Source organism: Paroedura picta, chromosome 11, assembly GCF_049243985.1.
Source record: "Paroedura picta isolate Pp20150507F chromosome 11, Ppicta_v3.0, whole genome shotgun sequence".
Classification (NCBI taxonomy): domain Eukaryota; kingdom Metazoa; phylum Chordata; class Lepidosauria; order Squamata; family Gekkonidae; genus Paroedura; species Paroedura picta.
The window spans coordinates 47,163,848-47,186,372 of record NC_135379.1 but is presented as its reverse complement, the minus strand read 5'-3'; the positions used below and the strand labels follow the sequence as shown (position 1 = coordinate 47,186,372).

General features: G+C 40.5%; 1 protein-coding gene across 9 annotated transcripts in view; it reads left to right on the top strand.

Moving 5' to 3' along the window:
* Positions 1–22,525, top strand: part of ARPP21 (cAMP regulated phosphoprotein 21) — a 264,546-nt gene that overhangs the window by 71,117 nt on the left and 170,904 nt on the right. The window contains exon 2 of one of the 9 annotated variants that reach the window (XM_077304027.1): positions 1,497–1,533. The exons of 7 other annotated variants lie outside the window; for them this stretch is intronic. The gene's annotated coding sequence lies outside the window, so the exon portion shown is untranslated. Of the gene's footprint in view, positions 1–269; positions 1,031–1,496; positions 1,534–22,525 lie in introns of those variants that run through there. One more of the 9 variants, XM_077304028.1, reaches the window with a different exon arrangement.

Here is a 22,525-nt window from a genome sequence, read left to right as displayed (position 1 = left end):
AGGTCCCATGCTCTGGAATGCAGATCCTTTTGGATGTAGGAAGGCGGGTTCGAGCAAACTGAAGAATTCATACCTCTTCGATGGAAGATCATTTCCGTCTCCTTTCATTAGCGCAGCTATTGCCCTACAGCCTTTTTAGTACTGCTGTGTTGTGTCCAATGATGAGTGAAGCAGAACTTGCCCGGAAATGCATCGCACTTTTTAGTTGCCAGGTACTTCTAATAGTTGGCAGCTTTGTTTTGATTTGGTAAGGAGTAGTAGATTGGGGTTAGCATCCTTATGATGTCATAGCAGGCAGAACCTTGAAGTGGGGGAGCTTAAGGTATCCTTTAAGTGTCTGAAATTATGAACCAGCTGTCTGCTTCTAGTTACTTCATTGCAATCATTCCAGCCTGAAAACCTGTATCCTTTGGATGCTTTGTTTGTAGCCATAAACAAAGTGGGCATTTGTTTGGTCATTCAACCCTCAGGCAAGTAGCATTTCATCCTCGGTCTGCTGCTAGTATTTTTGTTTGCGCTTTCTCCTTTTCTGCAGCTATGTTTAAATCCATTCACAGTGTGACTATTGTGTGTTGTGTGCAAGGCTGTAAGCGAAGCATATTGTGGCTTTGATCATTTGGAGCGGCTTGTCTGTTGCACAGCATGTTTTTAAAATAGAGTACATCTTTTCAAGCATAAGAAGACAAGAATCTTTGGCATTCTAATTTCAATACTTAAAAAAAAAATTGTACACCAGTGTCTTAAACAATGCTCATCATAGGTTGAGGCATGTCAGAATACACAAAGGGGGCTTGCAAATTACTAATCTTATATTGACTTTGCTCTCAGTTTCCAACTGAGCTTGGTTACCTTGAGAACTGTAGTGTGAGTGCCATTAGAGCACGCTTCACTTGGGAGTTTGGGTGTGTTCTGTTTGTAATGCTGCTTAGTGAAGAAGCATCTCACTGTGCCATAAAGAAGCGGAATGGAAGAGGAAAATGATCATTGGCTCTGGATACTGATAAAAAGAGAGAGGGAGCCATTGCAAAAGGTAAAAGCGATTATGGAATGTGGTGAATCATTATGCAGAGTCTTTGCATGCAGTTATGCTAGACAACGCAAGATCAATGTTTTGAGTAAATATCTGTGGGGATGCCCTGAAAGAACTAAATGAGGGTTCTTTAAAAAGTTGTGAGAAAATGCATAGGTTGGATTGGGAGGAATGCTGATCTGTGTGTCTTTTAGATGTAGCAAACATTGTATCTCTTCCCTTTGTTCAAGTATTATATTATAACTAATAAGATAAGATATTCTGAAAAACCATTTTAATGATATATAATAGAGAAAAATCCTGTGTTTGGCTCGGTGAGTGGTTTGCCATTCTAACTTTCCTTGAAGATGCTCAATATCTCCATTTTATTTACATATCATTATATTGTATTGCGGACTGTACTTGTGTGGTGCTTAGAAGTTTGTCCAGTTTATGCCACAAATTATTGTTGCTTGTTTCCTTGCAGAAAGCAAGCCGCTGTAAACGTCTTATAATGTTTACAGGTAAATCAAAATACCTATATATTTATAATGGTAGGAATGTCTCTAAAATACAGAAGAGTCTTTTTTTGCAAGTATTCCATATGGAGTATTCCATAAATCTGAAATTATCATCCATATCATGGCTATTTGGAACAGTTTGCCTATCCAGCTTGTATACAAAGAGTAGTCCATGATTAAATGTCTCATAAAAATGTTTTCTCTTGTTTCTCTCCCTAAAATAGTATACTTTTTTTTCTTTTACAGAACTTTAAAATATCTTGTGTACCTTGATTTGTATGCAGGTGTTGTTACCTATGTTCAGCCTGAGGACATAAATTAGGATTAGATCCTCTGGATGTTTGCCAGAAAGTAAATCGTAGTCAATTCAGTGGGGCTTCACTCCCAAATCTTTGTGCATAGATATTTAGGCACATGCATGTGAATATGTGTACACTAGAGGCTGCCCCTGAACCCTTGGGTACATGGAGATATTATGGGAAATGATAAAACATGAATGTAAAACAAGAAATTGCTTTAGCAACAGAATTTGTGAATCAACTGGATCCTTCCAGCCAGTGTAGCTCACTTGGATAAATAATTATTTTCCCTGGAGCCCTAAGGAAACACAGTGTATCCAGAACCTGCATCAACCTATTTTTAAAGCGAATGGTCATTTCAAGCTTTGGTCCAGGTGCTTAAAAATGTATCCACCTGAGAAAGACTGCTCTGTGATATACATTTGTTTAGTAACTCCAAATGAGTAGCCTTGTCAATCTGTAGCAGCAAAATAAAACATGAGTCAGCTGGCACCTTCATTTCATTACCCATTAAGGTGCCGCTGGATTCCTGTTTTGTTGCACAATCGTCACCATAAGTTGTACAGAATACAGATCTTGCTTTAAATTTATCAACAGCATCTCTCCAGGTAAGTTGCCATGTACATACCAGGAAAGCCACCCTGTGATGTTCTTCCATTTGCCTTCTTTGGCACAGGAAAATGTGCTCAGAATAAATGCAACTTGTACCAACATTAACTTCAGACTATGAGTGTAACGCAGTCCTCCTTACCGAACGAGGAGAAAGACTTGTTAGAGATCAAGAACTTGACACAGAGAACCTGGAAATTCTTGTAGGGCACAGAAGTCTACATGCCCGGGAATGCCATAGCATCTATGACAAAGCATAACCTCCTGGTCCTTCAGCTCTGCTGCAAGTATTCATTTGCCATATGCATTTGCATTCATTAAATCATTAAGCTGTCCGGTTCCAGAAAGTGTGTGAAATGGAAGGAACTGCAGTTGTTTAGCCTCTTGTTTTCATTGAACCTAGGACAGCTTTCTGGGTCTCGGCTCAGTTAATCAAATGGCATACCTTGAATATCTTTTAAAGACAATATACCTAATAGTCATAGCAAATGTTGCTCTTTAACTGAAAAGAGCAGGACATAAACAGCATGTACACACATTCAGAAACATTTTAATAAATTGCTTTAGTTACAACTGTGAATGTAAAAAGGAACACCCTTTAAGATTGGTTTTCAGAGAGGGGGGGAAGTGAATGGAATTTGTTGCTTGTGTCCCTTTGTCTGCTTCTATCATCTTGGAATAGAGAGCTTGACTGCCTTTGATAAAGGAAGTTCCACATAGCTTTCATAGCTAATATAGATACTGCCCACAGAAATAGCTTTGAGATCCTATAGTTACAGAAGCTGGTGGTTCCTTCACAGCAAAGTTCTGGTCCAGCTCACACAGAGCAGAGAAGCTATATCTGGCTCCCTTAGAGTGTGTACATTTTTAATGTTGAATGTGTACCTGTATCATAATAATACAGCTGATGTGCTTCTCAAGCTATACAATGCAAGGACCTGCACCAGGGAGTGAAAAATAACTGGAACAGTCTATCAAGCATACACACTCTCAGCTTAGGCTGCCTCACAGGGCTGTTGTGAGAATAAAACAGAAGAGAAGGATGTGAACCACTTTTGTTCCTCATTGCAGAGAAAGGCAGAGTGGAAATGAAATTGATAAATAAATGAAATTAACATTTGAGAGTGATATCCCAAACCGTATGCTGATGGGAATGTATGATAGTGTAAGGCAGTGAAGCAAGAAGAGTGATGCAGTAATACATTGACGTGAACTTAAATCTTTAAAAATATATATCTTAAAGTACACAAAATAATCCAATTTGATTGGAGAAGCCCCTGCTTCAGTCAGCTTTGGTTTAATCACTTTAGAAAGTGATTTAGAAATAATTTTCTGAATTATTGGGATGAATGATTAGACTTACATTGTCGGAATGTAGATTCAGGTGGGAAGCTGAACAAAATTTCACAGACCTTATCAACCGCCTTAATCCAATCACAGCTATGATTGCCCAGTTACTTATGCATTTTGACTCTAATAATTAGACGTTCCCGGCTTACAAAGCTTCGTTGGTTTAAATGGTGCCACTGGATTCTCACTTTGGAATTTGCTGGAATTCATTAGCTTTTCCAGAAGACAGTATTACTGTGAAGCGATTTAGGACAATTTCTTTTACCAGTGGTTAAGTAAAGTTTAGAGCAGGGGTAGTCAAACTGCGGCCCTCCAGATGTCCATGGACTACAATTCCCAGGAGCCCCTGCCAGCAAACACTGGCAGGGGCTCCTGGGAATTGTAGTCCATGGATATCTGGAGGGCCGCAGTTTGACTACCCCTGGTTTAGAGTATGATGAACTGCAGAAACAGTCTCTGCTCTTATTAGTCATGAGGTATGACGTTTCATCACAGTATTCTCTGACAATACTATTTCTAAGTATATAGACATTTGAAGAATGAACGGAAGCTAAATAACTTCAATGACATTCATTGCGTTGTGGAAATATTTACATAATTCTGCATGAAGCCACTCTGTAGTCACTTAATAGCTTTTAGAAGAAGAAGAGTTGGTTCTTATATGCCGCTTTTCTCTCCCCGAAGGAGTCTCAAAGCGGCTTCCAATCGCCTTCCCTTTCCTCTCCCCATAACAGACACCCTGTGAGGTGGGTGAGGCTGAGAGAGCCCTGATATCGCTGCTCAGTCAGAACAGCTTTATCAGTGCCGTGGTAAGCCCAGCGTCACCCAGCTGGCTGCATGTGGGGGAGTGCAGAATCAAACCCAGCTCGCCAGATTTTATTGCCCACAATGTTTTTTTTAACCATTGTTGAATTAATTTGGACACCGTCGATGTGGTATAAGTACAAGTTTGCCAGTATTGTATTAATGGGGAATCTGAACCAGAGATAGTAAAAGATGTTTTATGATATTTCTGTAAAAGGATGAGGATTACATTTTGTACACATCACTATGAAATCAATAGGATGAGAGCATAACAGCATTTTTAGGCCCCTTCCTATAGGACTTCTTTGACTCACTCCCAGTTTTTAAAAAATACAATATTATTTCCATTAATGCTAATGCTTATGTAAAACAACTCTTTATCCAGATTCCAGATAAACTGTTTTAGAAAGTTCTCCCCAACTTCTGCAGCACCCTTATTGCTAAGGCAAATTTTAAGAATAAATGGTGAGACGTTACATTTAATTTGTGGATTGTCTATACTTCTATATCTGTTATGAATTACATGCCACTCTTTAATCCACAGTTGTAAATGTCATACTAGATTGTGCTGACATTTGATTAACATTTCTGCATTATGGTCTTATTTGACACTTTGGTGATAGAATATTAAAAAAATATAAATATAACATTTTCACAAACGTTCTTTTAATTTTCCATGTTTCCAAACAAAATAATTGGGGCAGGAATGGTGATCTCCCCATTATAGTTTTCATATTCTGCCAGTCATAATAGTAATATATTGCTTTCAACTGAGCTGAGCTTTTGCTTGTACCTATGCAGTTTTCACAACTAGAAATGGAATGTAATATATTCATGCCCTGTGCGGGAAGAGTAGCATCACATTGGTGTGATGAAAATGATGCATTTGTTGAGACGCTGATATCAGCGTCTCATCACTATTTTGGCTTTGTTCCTTTAAATTTTTAAAAATGTGAACAATAGAACAACTTTACCTTATTGTCTGCTCATACACTTTAAGTGTATCAGCTTGACCACTGTATCAGCTTGACCCCTGAATGGATAAACCGCAGGTGCTTTATGACTGTGTCATAACTATTTCATCTACAATGTATGGAATTGCTTCATAAGCTGTTCATTGCGTTTTCCTAAAATCAAGAGTTTTGGAATGTGAATATAATGAGAAGACTGAAATGATTGTTTGAGAGACCTTTCAAAATGGAATCAGAGTCCAGTAGCACCTTTAAGACCAACAAAGATTTATTCAAGGCATGAGCTTTTGAGTGCAAGCAGTCTGTCGAAGGGTGCTTGCACTCGAAAGCTCATGCCTTGAATAAATCTTTGTTGGTCTTAAAGGTGCTACTGGACTCTGATTTTACTGTGCTACTTCAGACCAACACGGCTACTCATTTGAATCTTCCAAAATGGAACAGTGCCATTTCAGATTGCATTATTGTGTTATGTACATTTTGTATATATGTGCACTCATCTGCTTTCTCTTATTTTAAAGAGATGGTTACAGCAAAATGAGTACATATTTGTAAACCTCCTGTTTACAAGATATTTAATCAGTAAATGGCAGTGACTTTCATTTAAACTAGTGGTAACATATCTAAGTCCCAAAGTTTAATTCTGGAGCTGGGTGATGATTCTCCTGGAGAATGAAATGGCCAGCCTGACCTGTTCAGACTTGACTATTTAAAGGGTGGTGGTGGGGGAGAGAATCTACACAATTTTGTCATGTCAGCCATCTTCTTAGGAATGGCCAACCTTCATACTGTGCAGCATTCCTACCCTCCATTGATATTTGCTGGATGACTGCAACGCCATCCAGTTCCCACCTGCCATTAGACTTGGTGGTAAAGTTTAATCCGAATCCCTAGTTGATTGATTACAATAGAACTGCCTTGCATACATCAGCTCTTTGACAGGTTTTTGTGGACTTCTGCAGTGCCTACGGTTCTGCAGAGCAACCCTGTTTCTCCTTTCAAATCTGCAGTCTTAGAAATTAAAATCATTGTAACTTTGATATTTCCGCCAACAGTTCTTTGAACCTCTAATAAAAAAAATAGGATGCTATCTGTCTATTTTATTTAGTGTTAGAATTAGGAAATTTATCCCCAGCCTCTTGTAGCACCCTCCTCCTAATTTTAAGTATCATTTTATGTGTGATAAGTGGGTGGCCTGCAACTTGTATTCTTCATAAATATGTCTATTTTTTCATCTGGCAATTCTCAGTCACATCATGTGAATCATGTGATATTCTCATGGTGCCAACAGGTATTTGTATGAAGCTATCAAACAATACAATTTTACCAAGGCTGGCTGAATAATAATTGACTTGCAGGAGGGCATTTTGGGCTGGAATAAGACGGGACACACAGTTGTTGGGTATAAACATGGCCACAGCTTTATTACCTCCCCACAGGAGGGTTGGCACAGCATGGGAGAGGCAGCCTCATCTAGCAGTCAATGGACTGCACCAAAACCTGCTGAGTCAAGAGGCGCCCTGGGGGATCCGGGAGAGCAGCTCCCCTTGCCTACTGAAGTCCGCCCTACAGGAAGTGACCTATGTGGGGGAGCCATGAGGCGTCTACCAGTTTGGTGTAGTGGTTATGAGTGTGGACTTTTAATCTGGCATGCCAGGTTTGATTCTGCACTCTCCCACATGCAGCCACCTGGGTGATCTTGGGCTCCCCACGGCCCTAATAAAACTGTTCTGACCGATCAGTGATATCAAGGCTCTCTCAGCCTCACCCACCTCACAGGGTGTCTGTTGTGGGGAGAGGAATGGGAAGGCGACTGTAAGCCGCTTTGAGCCTCCTTCGGGTAGGGAAAAGTGGCATATAAGAACCAACTCTTCTTCTTCTACCTCCTTTGGCTGTCCCCAGGCCACCTAGTAACGAGCCCCTGTCCCCAAGCAGGGATAGCTGCACACGTTTACATGACATCTCCCATGGAAGCCCTGAACCCCAGGGAGTCCGATCACCCACCAGACTCCCTGCCAACAGGCTCCATCCCATGCAAAACCCGCAGCTGTGACGAAATAGTAACCATGAAACATCCATCTCAGACACAGTCACATGGCTGTTTACATATCACATTGGGAGGGAGGGAAGCTGCTCTGCGACGTTCTGAGTGAAGAGGATGGGACCCACGTGTGTGGCGCCTTTATAGGTGCTGTGGGTCCCGCCTACCTCTCCTATGCTGTGCATGCTGCGTAAGTGCAATGCGCAATCTGCACGTGCCGCTGGGGCAGTCGCGTCCACCTCTAGCCTGCCCTCCACTGCACCAACCGGCGGCTCTGCTTATTCTTTGCCGTGCTTAAGAAGAAGTGTTGGTTCTTATATGCAGCTTTTCTCTACCTGAAGGAGGCTCAAAGCGGCTTACAGTTGCCTTCCCTTTCCTCCCTCCACAACAGACACCCTGTGAGGTGGATGAGGCTGAGAGAGCCCTGATATTCCTGCTCAGTTAGAACAGCTTTATCAGCGCCGTGGCAAGCCCAAGGTCACCCAGCTGGCTGCATGTGGGGAAGTGCAGAATCGAACCCAGCTGTCCATATTAGAAGTCCACACTCCTAACCACTACACCAAACTGGCTCTTCCAGATCTGGTTCTATTTAGATAGGTGCATTTTATCATTTCAGTGAGTTAGATTAGAATACATAGACAAGTGCTTAAACTATCAGACTAGAATCTGGGAGGCCCAGGCTGGAGCCTTCGCTTCTGCCATGAAAACTCTCTGTGGGACCTTGGGCTACTCACACACACTCAGTCTAACCTACCTCACTGGGTTGCTTTTAGGATCAAATGGAGGTGACTTTCTTTGGGTCCCCAGTGGAAAGAGAAGTGGGGTATGTAGAAAGTAAATAAATAACATCAATATCATCGATATATGGGGCTGTGAGATCAGGAGTTTCCTTGTGCAAAGGGACCTAGTCCATGAGGTTTGGTGCTGCCAGGTCCTTTCTGGAATGGAAATTTTAAACCAATTTTATATACTCAATTATAATAATATTCAAATTAAAGGAATTGCAAATGAATGAATTATTGACTTATTGAAAGTGCCAGCTGAATGGCAATAGACTTGTATATTTGATATCTCAAGAAACTATGCAGATGTCAGAACAAATGAACATGATAGCCAGTTGCACAAATGTGATTGGAAGAATGACCCATGGTGTTCAGTACGGGGCTGCAACCTTAGCTGAAAATAAACGCAAGTAATTTCAGCATTTATTCATGCCCTTGTGCTCTTCCTGTTTTTATTTATTTTCTCAGAAGAATATTTGCTGTATTTGCTGTATATACGATGCTTTCTAAATATATTATCACAAGTGCAACATTGACAATCAGTTAATGCAGCCTGCTCGGCTTGTTGTAAAATATTTGTCATTGAATAAAAAATATTTATGATGTCGTGAACACTTCAAAGGACTTGAATGGATCTTCCATAAAAAGTGAATACAGATCTTAACGTAGACCCTGGTGGTGTCAGCTTTAAAATGAATATTTTGCAACCCGCAAGATTTTGTCTTCCATTTGTTATATATCTATTTGTAGAAGTATGATATCCGTGTTTCCCATTAAGGAAGGAGAAGAAAACTAAGTGAAAGTAAATTACTAGCACAAAGCTCTGAAAAACAGCATGTTGACATGAAGTATGCTGGAATATGTACTGTCAATTCCTTGGTTTCAACGCAGCAACTTCTAAAGGTTGCAAAGGAAAGTTTATGTGGCATGATAGTTGTTATTAATGGTGATGATAACACTACAGAACTTTTAATAATGTAAGACACTAATACTAGCGCTCAGATGTTCATCACTTAATGCCTGCCCTATAGCTGGGGTTTTGCATATGAGGTTGGGGCTGTCGGCTTCCAGGTGAGACCTCTCTAGATTATTTCCTATTATTCTTCCATTCTATATAGCAGTGGTCCCCAACCTTTTTATCACCGGGGACCACACAACGCCGGGGACCACTCAACGCCTTTTACTGAAGTCCGGTGGGGGGGGGGGTAGTTTACTCCTCTACTCTCAACCACTGCCCTAAAGCTCTCTGATCACTATGGTAATGTTTAAACATCTCTTCAAAATAAAATACAGACACACCACAACAATGAACATAAGGAACATTTTATTTTCATGGAAATTTTAACTCATGACAATGACAAATCAATGGGAACCCTGAGCTTGTTTCTCTGCAACGAGATAGTCCCATCTGGGAGTGATGGAGACAATGACACCCGAAGTGTGTTGTAAAGGGCCGGGGGGGAGAAGGCGTCCTTTGCGGCCCACCTCCAATTAGTCGACGGACCACATGTGGTCCGCAGCCCACAGGTTGGGGATTGCTACTATATAGATAATCTTTCCAGTGAAATTGACTCTTAAGATGTTTTACAATGACAATCATGAAACACAATCATAAACCAAACACAACTGAAAATTACAAAATCAACAGTGGACAGAAACATTGAGACAAAGTAAACAAATCTGAACGTATTTATCAAAGATGCGTTTTCACTACCTTAAAGTACCTTGAGTTTGATGTTGCAAATCTTTCTTGGGAGAGAATTCTATAATATGGGAAAGCACTGTTTCAGTCACTTCAGTGGTTAGTCATGTCCAATAAAAGAACAGGAGTTTTCATTCATTGTGGAAGTACCACAGCGGAGACATTTATCAAAGCATCCTGGGCACAGGTTATTTATTTATTTATTACTTTTTTGATTTATTTCCTGCCCCTTCTGAAGCTGGCTTGTGGCGAGTTACAAGTCTCATAAAACCCCATTAAAACCCCCACTAAAAAACATTAAAGCCACAACATGGCGGAAAAATCCCCACCGAATCCCCACTAACCAGAGGGGCGAGGAAGGATATCAGAATCAGTATAGTGCTCATACCCAAGAGAGGGGTGTGTCAATCTGCAACTCTCATGCAGAACTTTCAGTTGAGTTGGTTCACATAGGACTCTTCATATTATAGGCTGCCACTCTTAACCACTATACCAAGCTGGCTCTCACATACATAGGGGCTGACAGGGATACCACAGGCATTCCCAGCCTGCATTTAGATCATGTAAGATTTCTTCTGAGGTCTTTTAACTGAGTTGTAGAGAAGAAGCATTATTATTACACTTTGAAATAAACCTTGTAATTAGATATGCATGTTAAAGATACATATTCCTTGGCTTAGAAAGGGGATAACTATTTGACCTGTGCTGAGAAAATTAATGTAGTTGTTTTGCAGAGTTTACTAAAACAAACACACCAAAATGTTGTAAAAATGTATCACTTGGGGGGATTTATTTTTTAATATTTCCATGAGCAGTACTTTAAACCTTGGCAGAAATCTTTCCAATCTTTGTGCTCACGATCACAGGAGGTGAACAAATCCTTAGTAAAAGGCGAAAGATTTATGCGATCTGAAGAGAAACCAGAGTATCAGGAGGTGAACCATAGAAAACACTCACACACATATATGTATTTCTGTTCTTTTGCATACCTGCATCACAATTGCTGAAATGACACTGCATTGGAAAAGTGCTGAATCTTTCACATTCCTTTCAAACATCAGATTTCATGAGTAAACTCTAGCATGGTTTGGCTTTTTATGTTTCACCATGACTGTTTGTGTCAGATAACTTGCTTCAAACTGTTTTCTGAATTTCTTGAAATAGCCATTTAAAATTGCAAGTTTATACATATCCATTTCAGCTCTGCTTAGAGTCCCATAGAGCAGGTGGGAGAATTATGCTGCAGTGTCATATCTCTTTCAAAGGCACACCAGACCCCCCTCCCCCGTACATCTCTTACCTGCTGTGAATGCTAATGCAGAAACTGGATGAAAAGGACACATGGTGCACGTTGTTCCTTTCCAAGTAATTTATGAATTAAATATTATAAGGTAGATGTGATTACTTTTTTCTTAATGCAACCATCACTGTTGCAAGAAATGACACACCCATATTTTCTAGTGTGATATTATACATGTTTGGGAAAATATTAACTCTTGGGAAAGATGCAGCAAATACATTATATCAGACAGAAGTGGCTACCTCTAGTTGACAGAGATTTTAGTAACCAGGGAAGAGAGTTGCAGGGTGTCTGACTTCCATTGATTTAACAGGGACAAATTGCAAAGAAATGTCAGTATTTAATTTTGACATATTTATTTAGGTATTTATACTCACCTTTTCTCGCCAGTGAAGGCACAAAGTAGCTTGCAGCATTGTTCCCCCTTCCTCGGTTTTGTTCAAGTTAGGCTGAGAGAAGCGACTGGCCCAGAGTGTTACTGGCAGTATCGGGACTGGAACCTGTCCTAATGTTACTGGCAGCATTGGGACTGGAACCTGGAGTGCACAGATTGGCTGGTGTGATATCTGCAATTGTTCTTGGGTCAGTCAGATATAGCTATAGTGATCTATGTTTGTTATATGTAGATGGGACTACTGCAATACATTGTATTTGGGGCTACCCTGGAAGAATGTTCAGAAACTGTAGCTAGTGCAGAATGTTACAGCTAAACAGCTGTTTAGGGAAAGCTATTGGGAGCTTATGACCCTGATCCTATAGCAATTACACTAGTTACCAATCTGCTCCTGAGCCTAATTTTTACCTTTAAAACTTTGCATGGCTTGGGTCATGGGCATCAGAAGGGCTATCTTCTCCCTTATGTTCCTGCCAGGGAATTAAAATCATAGGTAGAGATCCCAACCATCAAAAAAGCTTGTTTGGTAGAGACTTTTTCCATGCCAGCCCTGTTATTATGGAACTCTAGTTTATATATTTTATGTAACCTGCAATATGGAGAAAAGCTGGTTAATCAATGTTTAAAATAAATAAATGATGTTAGCCATTCGGTCTTGACACATAGGTTTGCCAGTCAGACAACTGTCTCCACATTTTTCAATCTTGCACCCCTTCTTTTAGTGGTATAATGCTCTGGTCAATGTCCATTTTGATTGTATCTAACCACGGTGTTCTTTGTCGGCCTGGTTTCCTTTTTCCACTGATCAGTCCTAGCACAATTGCTCTCTCCATTGTGTTGGATCGCATGATATGGTTAAAGTAAGTGAGCCGGACTTTCATGATTTTGCCTTCCAGTCATATATCAGGCTTTATGTCCTCTAATATTTCCTTGTTTGTGACTTTTGCTGCCCATGGAATCCACAGAAGCCTTCTCCAGGACCACAGTTAAAATGAATCAACTCTCTTCCTGTCGGATTTCTTCATCATCCAACTTTCACAGCCATAAGTGACTAATGGAAATATGATAGATCAGACTAATCAACATTCAGTAATCAGGCTTATGTCTGTGCTGAGGCTAACACAAAAGTTAGATATTGCAGACAGCAGCTTTGGTACAAAGCAAAGGCAAAAACATGAGCCATAATATCCTCTATTATGATCACCCAAAATAACACAGTAAGCCAGAACTTTTCTGTAGAACTCATTATTAGGCTGGATGCAAAGAAAGTAAAAGATGTAAATGAGAGGAAAAAAACCCTCTCAGGCCAAAATCTTAGGGCCTTCTTTAAACATCCTTTGTAGAAGGTCACAGATTTGCATAGATTAAGTGGTGTTGGGTGGAGTTTGTCAGGCTGTGGATTTAGTCCTCTGGGAAGAAGCAAAAATAAAGTCATCCAGGCATTTGTGTGAGACCAACTGACTCAGACATCTGCTGGTCTCCCCCACTCTCCCCGACGCCTTTCCATGACTGACCAACCTGCCCTGCCCAGGGATTGGCATTGTTATTGTTCTATTAATAATACTGTTCTGGCTGTCATGTTATGATTATGTTATGCCATGTTATGTTGTGACTGTTATTTATTGCATTGTTATAATATTCTATGTAAGCATTCCAAAGCGTTTAATGTAAACTGCCCAGAGCTGTAGGGAAGGGTGGTATAGAAATCTAAATAAATCTAAATAAATAAATAGATGGAAATATTTTAAAAAATAGTAGCCAATTGAATTAACAGCAAACAGTCACATAGAGGTGTTGCTGGGATTCCATGAATTTTTCCCTATGAAGGGGGAGGTTTACAGCTTTCCTGTTACTTCTAGGTTGTGGGAAAACCTTGAAAATCCTGAGGAACTGGGAGAAAGTGCTAAGGACATAGGGGTTCTCTTGATCCATTTCCATTCATGACAATGGAGGTACATGGTGATTGCCTGGGAGGAAAGGGGGTGGGAGTTGTCAGTCCCCAGAGAAGTATGGCATAATACGTAAATTACAGACTTTATGTCTCGTAATATTTGAGCATATGTATCTTCTTCGAAATAGTTTATGGCTTTAGGTCTCAGTACTGAACTACACATGATAGTTCTGTGCATATTATGTTGGACTGTTTAGGTGCATCCATTGTTTCTACAGAAAATATAGTGTGTAGGTGAGTAGAGTCCCTGACCTGGATAGTCCAGGCTGACCTGATCTCATCAGATCCTGGAAGCTAAGTAGGGTTTGTCCTGGCTAGTATCTGAATGGGAGACCTCCAAGGAATACTAGGGTCATGATGCTGAGACAAGCAATGACAAACCACCTCTGAATCTCTCTTGCTTTGAAATCCCTATGGGACCACCTAAGTCAGCTGTGACCTTCCACCACCACCAGGTAAGGGGAGCTGAATTGTTCTTTTTCTATATCCCATTGTGTTCCCTTACTGTGGCATTTTTTCCCATTCCTGGCTCTGACACCAGAAGAGACCCAGACTGGAATAAAAACATTTAAAGCAATCCAGTTGCAGAGAGGTAAGGTACTAGAGGAGGGTGTTTTCTGTATTCTGCTTTTTACAAGAAACTAGATCCCCCACTCCCACTTAATATGTGTCCATCCAAGTGTGTTGCCTCCTGCTTTACTTCTGGGAGGACACTGCTTCATGTAGTGATGGTGTTGATGTTTGTAATTACCTGGCTTGGAATATAAATTTGCCTAGTTCATGTCCGCACCCATTATGAGTCGAATGTCATTTCTGTGACATTTCTTTTACATTGTAACCCACTGCAAGACAATTCTTTGAAAGCGGTGGGTAATAAGTCTAAATTAATAATATTAATTATAATGATGATAAAGGTATCCCCTGTGCAAGCACCGAGTCATGTCTGACCCTTGGGGTGATGCCCTCTAGCGTTTTCATGGCAGACTCAATACGGGGTGGTTTGCCAGTGCCTTCTCCAGTCATTACCGTTTACCCCCCAGCAAGCTGGGTACTCATTTTACCGACCTCGGAAGGATGGAAGGCTGAGTCAACCTTGAGCCAGCTGCTGGGATCGAACTCCCAGCCTCATGGGCAGAGATTCAGACTGCATGTCTGCTGCCTTACCACTCTGCGCCACGAGAGGCTCTTGCAATAATGGTGATAATAATAATTAAAAAAATGTATTGTAATGTATAGTAAGGTTATGCACAAGTTCGGAATGTGCTTTAAATATACATTTCGTATGAACTTTTCAGATTTTTGTGTGTCTCACTGTGAGCTAGCAACAGCAGGGAAAATAAAAGTGGGTAACTAAGAGAGAGACTGTATAAATCATTAGCTGCAGCATTTAGGGAGCTTCCAGAGCTAGGTCAGACAAGCTCTAGGGTTGCGCAACTTCAGATTCTCTGAACACTTTCAGGCCCTTCCAAATACATTTGCATCTGCTTCCCCCCCCCCCCAGGACCATGTTATAAAATAGAGTAAAATGAAATAGCCCCAAAAGAGTCTTGTCTCCTGTGTGCTACTCATTAGGCAGGTTTTTTTGTATGTTTTAAAAAGACAGTGTGTGTGTATACACACAAACACATATTAAAAGGGAAAAGATGGATGATGGAGAAGACTGACAGGGAGAAAGTTGTTTCATTCAAAATGCGGTGGTGGTTGAGAGTTTTATGGAGTGCAAAAAAAGATGAATAAATCAAGCGTAAACTCTCCCTAGAAGCTACATTGACTAAACTGAAGCTTTTGTATTTCTGTCATCTTATGAGAAAACAAGAGTCCCTGGAAAAGACAATAATGTTAGGAGAAGTTGAAGGGAGCAGGAAAGGAGGATGACCCAACATGAGATGGGTTGACTAAATGAAGGTAGCCATGGCCTTCAGCTTGCAAGAGCTGAATAATAAGTCACCTCACAATATCTTTCCATTTACCTGAGAAGGAATATCTATGAAAGTCTAAGTAAAATAAAATGGCACTATTTGTATTCATAGGATGTTTTGGAGGTCATTAATTGTTAGGGTTGTCCCAAGTCAGATGATATGCTTCTGATTTAAGAGGTTATAAGAGCTGGGCAACAGATTTGCTGTTTAACATTTGCAGTTGAACAGGAAAACAATGTATGCTAAAGTTGGTTTTGTTATTAGTTCGTGCCGTAGACATAAACGAAAGTCAATTCAAAGGATTGTTTCAAAAATATCCTGTGACAAACTCATTCTGTCATTAGATTATGCAAGGGAGACCCTGATCACTTCATTGACATAATGATCGTGACAAGCAAGGACTGCAGTTCCTTGCCTGCTTGATGAATCTATTAATTTCCTGAATGGTTAGAGCAGGGGTGGGCAAACTGTGGCCCTCCAGATGTCCATAGACTACATTTCCCATAAGCCTCTGCCAGCTCATGGGAATTGTAGTCCGTGGACATCTGGAGGACCGCAGTTTGACTACCCCTGGTATAGAGGAATGATAAAGGGCTTTCTGCTGGTTCTGCTAGTTCAAGGAAACACCATGTTCTAGCACAAAGGACAAAGATATAACTTTTTAACTTAAAGGAAAATGGGATGGTTTTGAAGAAAAGCAAGAATATTCCCAAAGAGAAATGATCCCTGATGCTATCAGAAGCAGGGTGATTAAGAATGTGCCCGCAGCCTGGGATGCTTATCTAGAGGGCACAATAGATATTGAGGAGACAGGTTATCACTATGAATGCCTTCAAGGAGTGAGTCCTTGATCCCTGTGAACATGTTAAAGGCTGTGGTCATCACTCCCTCTTGTAGCACCTTAATGCCTTCAAAGAAGGTGTGCTTCCTTAAAGGTCAGGGGTTCTGCAATTGAGAACACCAGCTCTAAGGGTAATTCTCTCAAGTTGGCACCCCACGAAACAGTATTTAAAAGAACTTTTTGTGGGGAGGATAGAAATAACTCAACAATGTATCTGCAGTGTTCCATTTTCGACCCCATCATAAAGAACATCTTTCTTCCCCCACGTCCTTTCTCTCCATGAAAACTTTTGGTAGTGCTAGTTCACACGTAAGCAATCGGAATAGAACTGTTTCCATTTTCCAGCAACATGGAGCACCTGTATGAGACCGGATATAACAATGCCTAAAACACCCTAATCTCAAAACAGAAATGGTTTGTTGGTCTCATCTGTATTTCACATAGGGGGAAAAATGGAGAATTGTTTCTGTAATGCATAGGCATCTCTACAAACGTGGACCGTCAGGATGAAAATCAAGTGTGGTAGATGATAATTTGTCCTGATGTTTGGGAACGAAACGGTCTGAGAGTTGAGAGGAAGAAATGAAATTCATCATCATTTGGGTTCGAGTTCAGTATCTATCGTACTGGAACTAAATTGAAATTTTGCATCTCTGTTGCATTACAGCAGCAGTTCAATAAAATAGATATCACATTTCTGGGAAAACTACTTTAGTGCTTGAAGCCCAAGGAAATACGATTTTAAAAATAAGTCGGAATCATTGATAATGACATGCCTTCAGTTTGAAATAGAACAAGACAAAAAAAAATGAATAAGCAAATGGCATCCCATAATAATATCTTTCCATTTGCCTGAGAAGGAATATGTATGAAAGTGAAATAAAAAGGCATTATTTGTATGTACAAGTTACTAACTTGCACGTTAAATGGTTATGGGTAAAACACATGGAAACTTGTGCTGTAGGGGCAGAAAATTGTCAATTAGAGAACAATTAGCACTTGTCATGTTGCAGGTCTGGTGCACATTATGCCACTGTTAGGCAACTGCTTTCCTCCTTTTGAAAATGGAGATAGTGATTTGAAACGTTAGAAATGAAATGCTTACTTCCGCAGTATCTAATGCAGGGGTAGTCCAACTGCGGCCCACCAGATGTCCACAGACTACAATTCCCATGAGCCCCTGCCAGCATTTGCTGGCAGGGGCTCATGGGGATTGTAGTCTGTGGACATCTGGAGGGGCGCAGTTGGACTAACCCTGATCTAATGGGACTGGCTCAATTACTTGAAATCCTTCTTAGTGTGTGTGTATATTGACTTTTTAAAAATAACCATGTAATATACCTAAGATAACTTTAAAAAAAATAGGAACGTGTCCTGGCATTTGTCTTCCCGTTCTTCTTCTGCCCATATAGAAATGTTCATGAGACCAACTTTTGTATGGGAAGTAAGGTCCACTGGAATCTGTAGGGTCTTTACTCCAAAGTAAGGATACATGGGATTCTCAGTATCCTATCCTTAAGCATTTGTATCGGTTCTGCTTGTTTGCAGGCACTAACCTTAAGCAGTACCATTTTTTTACTCATTGAACTTTCACTGGCATCATTGTTAACAAAAGCGAACATTTGGGAATGAATGAGCTATCGGGTATTAATGGCCTCAAAGAGCAGCAGCCCCCCCCCCCATTCCTGTGACATAACATTGTATTTCACATCTCCCTGCCTCTGCAAGTCAACGGAAGTTAAAAGGGGGTGGAGAAACACACAAACTACAAAGTGGAGAATTAAGTAGGGAGCCAGCTTGTTGTAGTGGTTGGAAGCACCAACTTCAATTTCCCACTCTTCCTCCACATATAGCTAGCTGGGTGACCTTGGGCTTACCACAGCACTGTTCTGACCGAGCAGTAATATCAGGGCTCTCTCAACCTTATCTACCTCCCAGTGAGAGGAAAGGGAAGGGGACTGTAAGCTGCATGGAGACTCCTTTGGGAAGAGAAAGGCGGCATATAAGAACCAATTCTTCTTCTAAATGGTTAGAACATAGGCAACCTTGGCACAACAGAGACAATGTTTTTGTATGGCTGCTCTTGATTATTCTAAAGTTGCAGTTGGCACAAAATGGAGCAGCTTATATCATTGGGTGGATCACAGGGACCATTATTTGTTTGTTTGTTGGTTTGTTTATTTATTTCAAAAAATACTATGAATTTTGAATTTTAAATTCTATCAAATAACTTGCTATACATTGACTACTTTGAAAAGTTGACTTGTGTTGTTGCAAATCAAAGTAGCTCTAAAAATTGACAGTAATTTTCAGTAACATATTCCAGTGGGGCAGCCTAGGCTGATTCTGTACTTACTTTGTTTTTTCCGTTGTGGATCCTGCTGAATTCAGATTGATTTGAACTTCGGTCTTCCTCTACTCCCTCCCCCATTGAAACAGAAATTGTTCTGTACTTGATTGGGAAAGCTCAGAGCCAGAAGAGAAGCCAAACAGAGCAGGAGCCTCTTTCTTTCTTTTAATGAAGGGGAGGGGGGGGGAGAGGATTGGATACAATAGAGGAGGGGGAATAAATCCAAGAGGCAAATCTCTGCTGAGAGAAATTAGGGCTTCTGGAGCACTGCCACTTTAAGGGAAGCCTTGCAACCGGGAACCAGGAAGTCTTTGAATTGATGCCCTGGCCAATCAGGGAGGACTGCTTTGCTCCAGGCAAATCTTGCTCCAGGCACATCTACACATTTACTCATGGTGGTTTCTGAAATATTGAGGCTTATATTCACTCTAGCAGGATATCGCGGGGGGGGGGGGAAGTAAGGTCACTGCAAATCAATCATTCATGTTGCAGAGGGAAAATTTAAAGCGCCCAAAATCAAAATGGAAATCAAATTCAGTGTAGACTGCAGGGATTTAGTCGATCTAGGAGTGAGTAAACCACACCCTAGTGTAAAAGTTGCTTGAATGCTTCTGTTGGGTCCTCAGCTTTGTGAAATGGGCTCCTCGAAGAGGTGAGTGCCCCTATTCCATAGAGGTCTTCAGGAGACCCTACAAGTCTTGCTTGTTTGCCAGGGCTTTTGAGAGAGTTTAAACAACAGGCATATTTTAAGGGGGAGAGGGATTTAGGGCTTGCTGCTTTATCTTTGGTTTTTGGAAATAAATGTTTAACTCAATAAATACATTCCATCTTGCATTTCCTCTTGTATGAGACGTACTGCAATGTGTATTTCAGCAACCCCTGTCCCCCTATAATGACTTTTTAAATAAAATCATATCATCCTTTCAAACTGACTTCAATACCCTTTGGCATTGTATTTTTGTACATAACAGTACTGAGCAAAGTGAAAAGTGAGTGCTTGATCTTTCTACCTATCCATCTATCCATCTATCCATCTATTTGCCACCCTCCTGGAAGGCAATGTTTTGTGTAAATGTCTCTCCTGCTATCACTCAGAAGGGTACATTCCATTGTTTTTTGCAGTGATTAGTTGAAATTTAGCTGGATCAGAACCAAAACGGTGATTGACATTATATCAGAACATTTTTCTGTGCTCAAACTGTCAGAATCAAAATAAGCAGCATGGCTAATGTTGCACTAGAACAGTTGCTCACAGCTTCTATGCTAGGAAGTTATCTTCTGGAAGGTGCTTCTTTGAGGTTTCCACATTGATGCTGCTGTAAACGCTAGGCATGCTTCTCCCTGGGATGTGGCTTGCTGTGTTCTTTATTAGAGAAAGCTGAAATAACCTATTCCATAATAAGCAACGCTATATTAGGGCCAAACTGGATGAGATTCTGCAGAATCTGTGGTCTGATTTGAATATGTAGAAGCTACATGAGCCTGATTCTGGTGGGGTTCGATATATTGGGCAATTTGGTGCCATTTTTCTGTTGTCAAACAACTTACCAGTCTTCTCCAAGAGAATGCTGAACCATTTACAAGTACCCTCTGGGTACGATCTATTAACCAGTCACTGATCCACCTGACAGAATTAGGATCCATACCGCATTTTACCAGCTTGTCAATAAGAATATTGTGTGGAACCTTATCAAAAGCTTTACTGAAATCCAGATAAACTATGTCCACGACATTCTCCTGATCCAGCAAGGTAGTTACTTTCTCGAAAAAAGATAAGGTTGGTCTGACATGGCTTGTTCTTGCGAAATCCATGCTGAGTCTTAGAAATCACAGCTCTCTGTTCCAGCTGCTCAAGGACTGAGTGTTTGATTATATGTTCCAAAATTGTTCCAGTTACAGATGACAAGTTGATGGGTCTATAGTTACCTGGATCGTCCTTTTTCCCTTTCTTGAAGATGGGGTCAACATTTGCCCGCCTCCAATCATCTGGCACCTCACCTGTTCTCCAAGTAGTTTCAAAAATAATTGACAGAGGTTCAGAGGTGACATCTGCAAGTTCTTTTAGTACTCTTGGATGCAATTCATCTCGCCCAGAAGACTTTGTTTCATTTAAAGAAAGTAGGTGTTTATGGACTGCCCCCACAGTGATTATAGGCCACTATTCCCATCCCCCCTGTTGTGTTACATATTTGCCACATAGAGCACTATTTCCCTCACAAGAGAAGAATGAGGAGAAATAGAAGTTAAGCTCTCTCTTCATCATCTTATAATTTCACTTTCTTGTCCTTGCAGTGATCCTACGATGTCCCTATTCTTTTTCTTACTTGAAATATAACTAAAGAACCCTTTTTTGCTATGTTTAGCATTTCTTGCTAGCCTAAGCTCATATTGAGTTTTAGCTTTTCTAACACTCTCCCTACAATTATTGGTTATTTGCTTGTACTCATCCTTGGTAATAAGGCCTTCCTTCCATTTCTTAAATGACTCTTTTTGTTATTCCTCAAATCATTTGACAACTGCTTATGGAGCCACCTTGGCATCCATCTTTTCTTCTCCTCAAGGGAATTGTTTGTGATTGAGCCTTCAGTATTTCACTTTTAAGAAACTCCCACTACTTCCACCTCATCTACCAGTTCTTCCCTGTTGATGAGAATCAAGTCTAAAATAGCAGAACCCCTGGTTCCCCTCTACTTTCTAGGAAATGAAGCTGTCTGCAAGACAAGTTAAGAAATTAACAGAGTTTGTATTTTTAGCAGAGTTGGTCTTCCAACAGATATCTGGGTAATTGAAGTCACTGTTTCCCCCCTCTTTGAGAATTGTGTAATTTGGCCTAGGAATATCACATCCAAGTCCTCTATTTGGCTTGGTGGTCTATAGCAAACCCCCACAATAATACCATTCTCCTTTCCTACTCCTTTTATATTTACTCAAATACACTCAACTGAACTTTCATGCTCAGGTACCTGTATTTCTTCACAAGAATAAAGATTCTTAACATATTGCTACTCCTCTCCTCCTTCTTTACTTGTCTGTCCCTTTTGAATAGAATGTACCCCTCAATGCTTCTAGCATCTCATCTGGTTTGACTCTTGTTGAACCATTAACTTTTATTCCAAAGAGCTATAGCTGTTGTTCTAGCAAAAGTGTACATATTTTCAAATGCTTATGATGGAAAATCTATTCTGATGCTGAAGTGTCATCATGCAGGCGATCTATTCAGGTGCTTTATTGTTTGTATGGCAATTTTGCCACTTTAAGAAGCCTGTTTGTTGTTTCTTTAAGCAATTTTATCTTTTTCTGAAAGGAGTTCTATTAATCTGTTGGGGGGTCCAGTGCTCTTTTCTCGGCTTCCACAACTCCTAGAGATACCATAGTCAGTTTAACAAATGATGTGTGTAACCTCTCCCTAAGGTTTTAAGTAAATGTGATAGAAGAGAACAGCTTCTGACTGCTGAGACTCTGTTTAAGCCTGCAAGGCACTACTTCAGTATATTGATTGCCTCTGAAGTAAAATACAAATTAATTTCAGTAGAATGGAGAGTGACTATCCACTTGAGCATTCCATGTTAGTAAGGAAGAATGTGAATTGCAAATTGTATGGGCGAAGCAGGGCTGAGAGCAGAGCTCTTTGCCTTCTTGGTCCATATTATTTATTTGAACAAAATATTGTGACCATTGTCAGTTT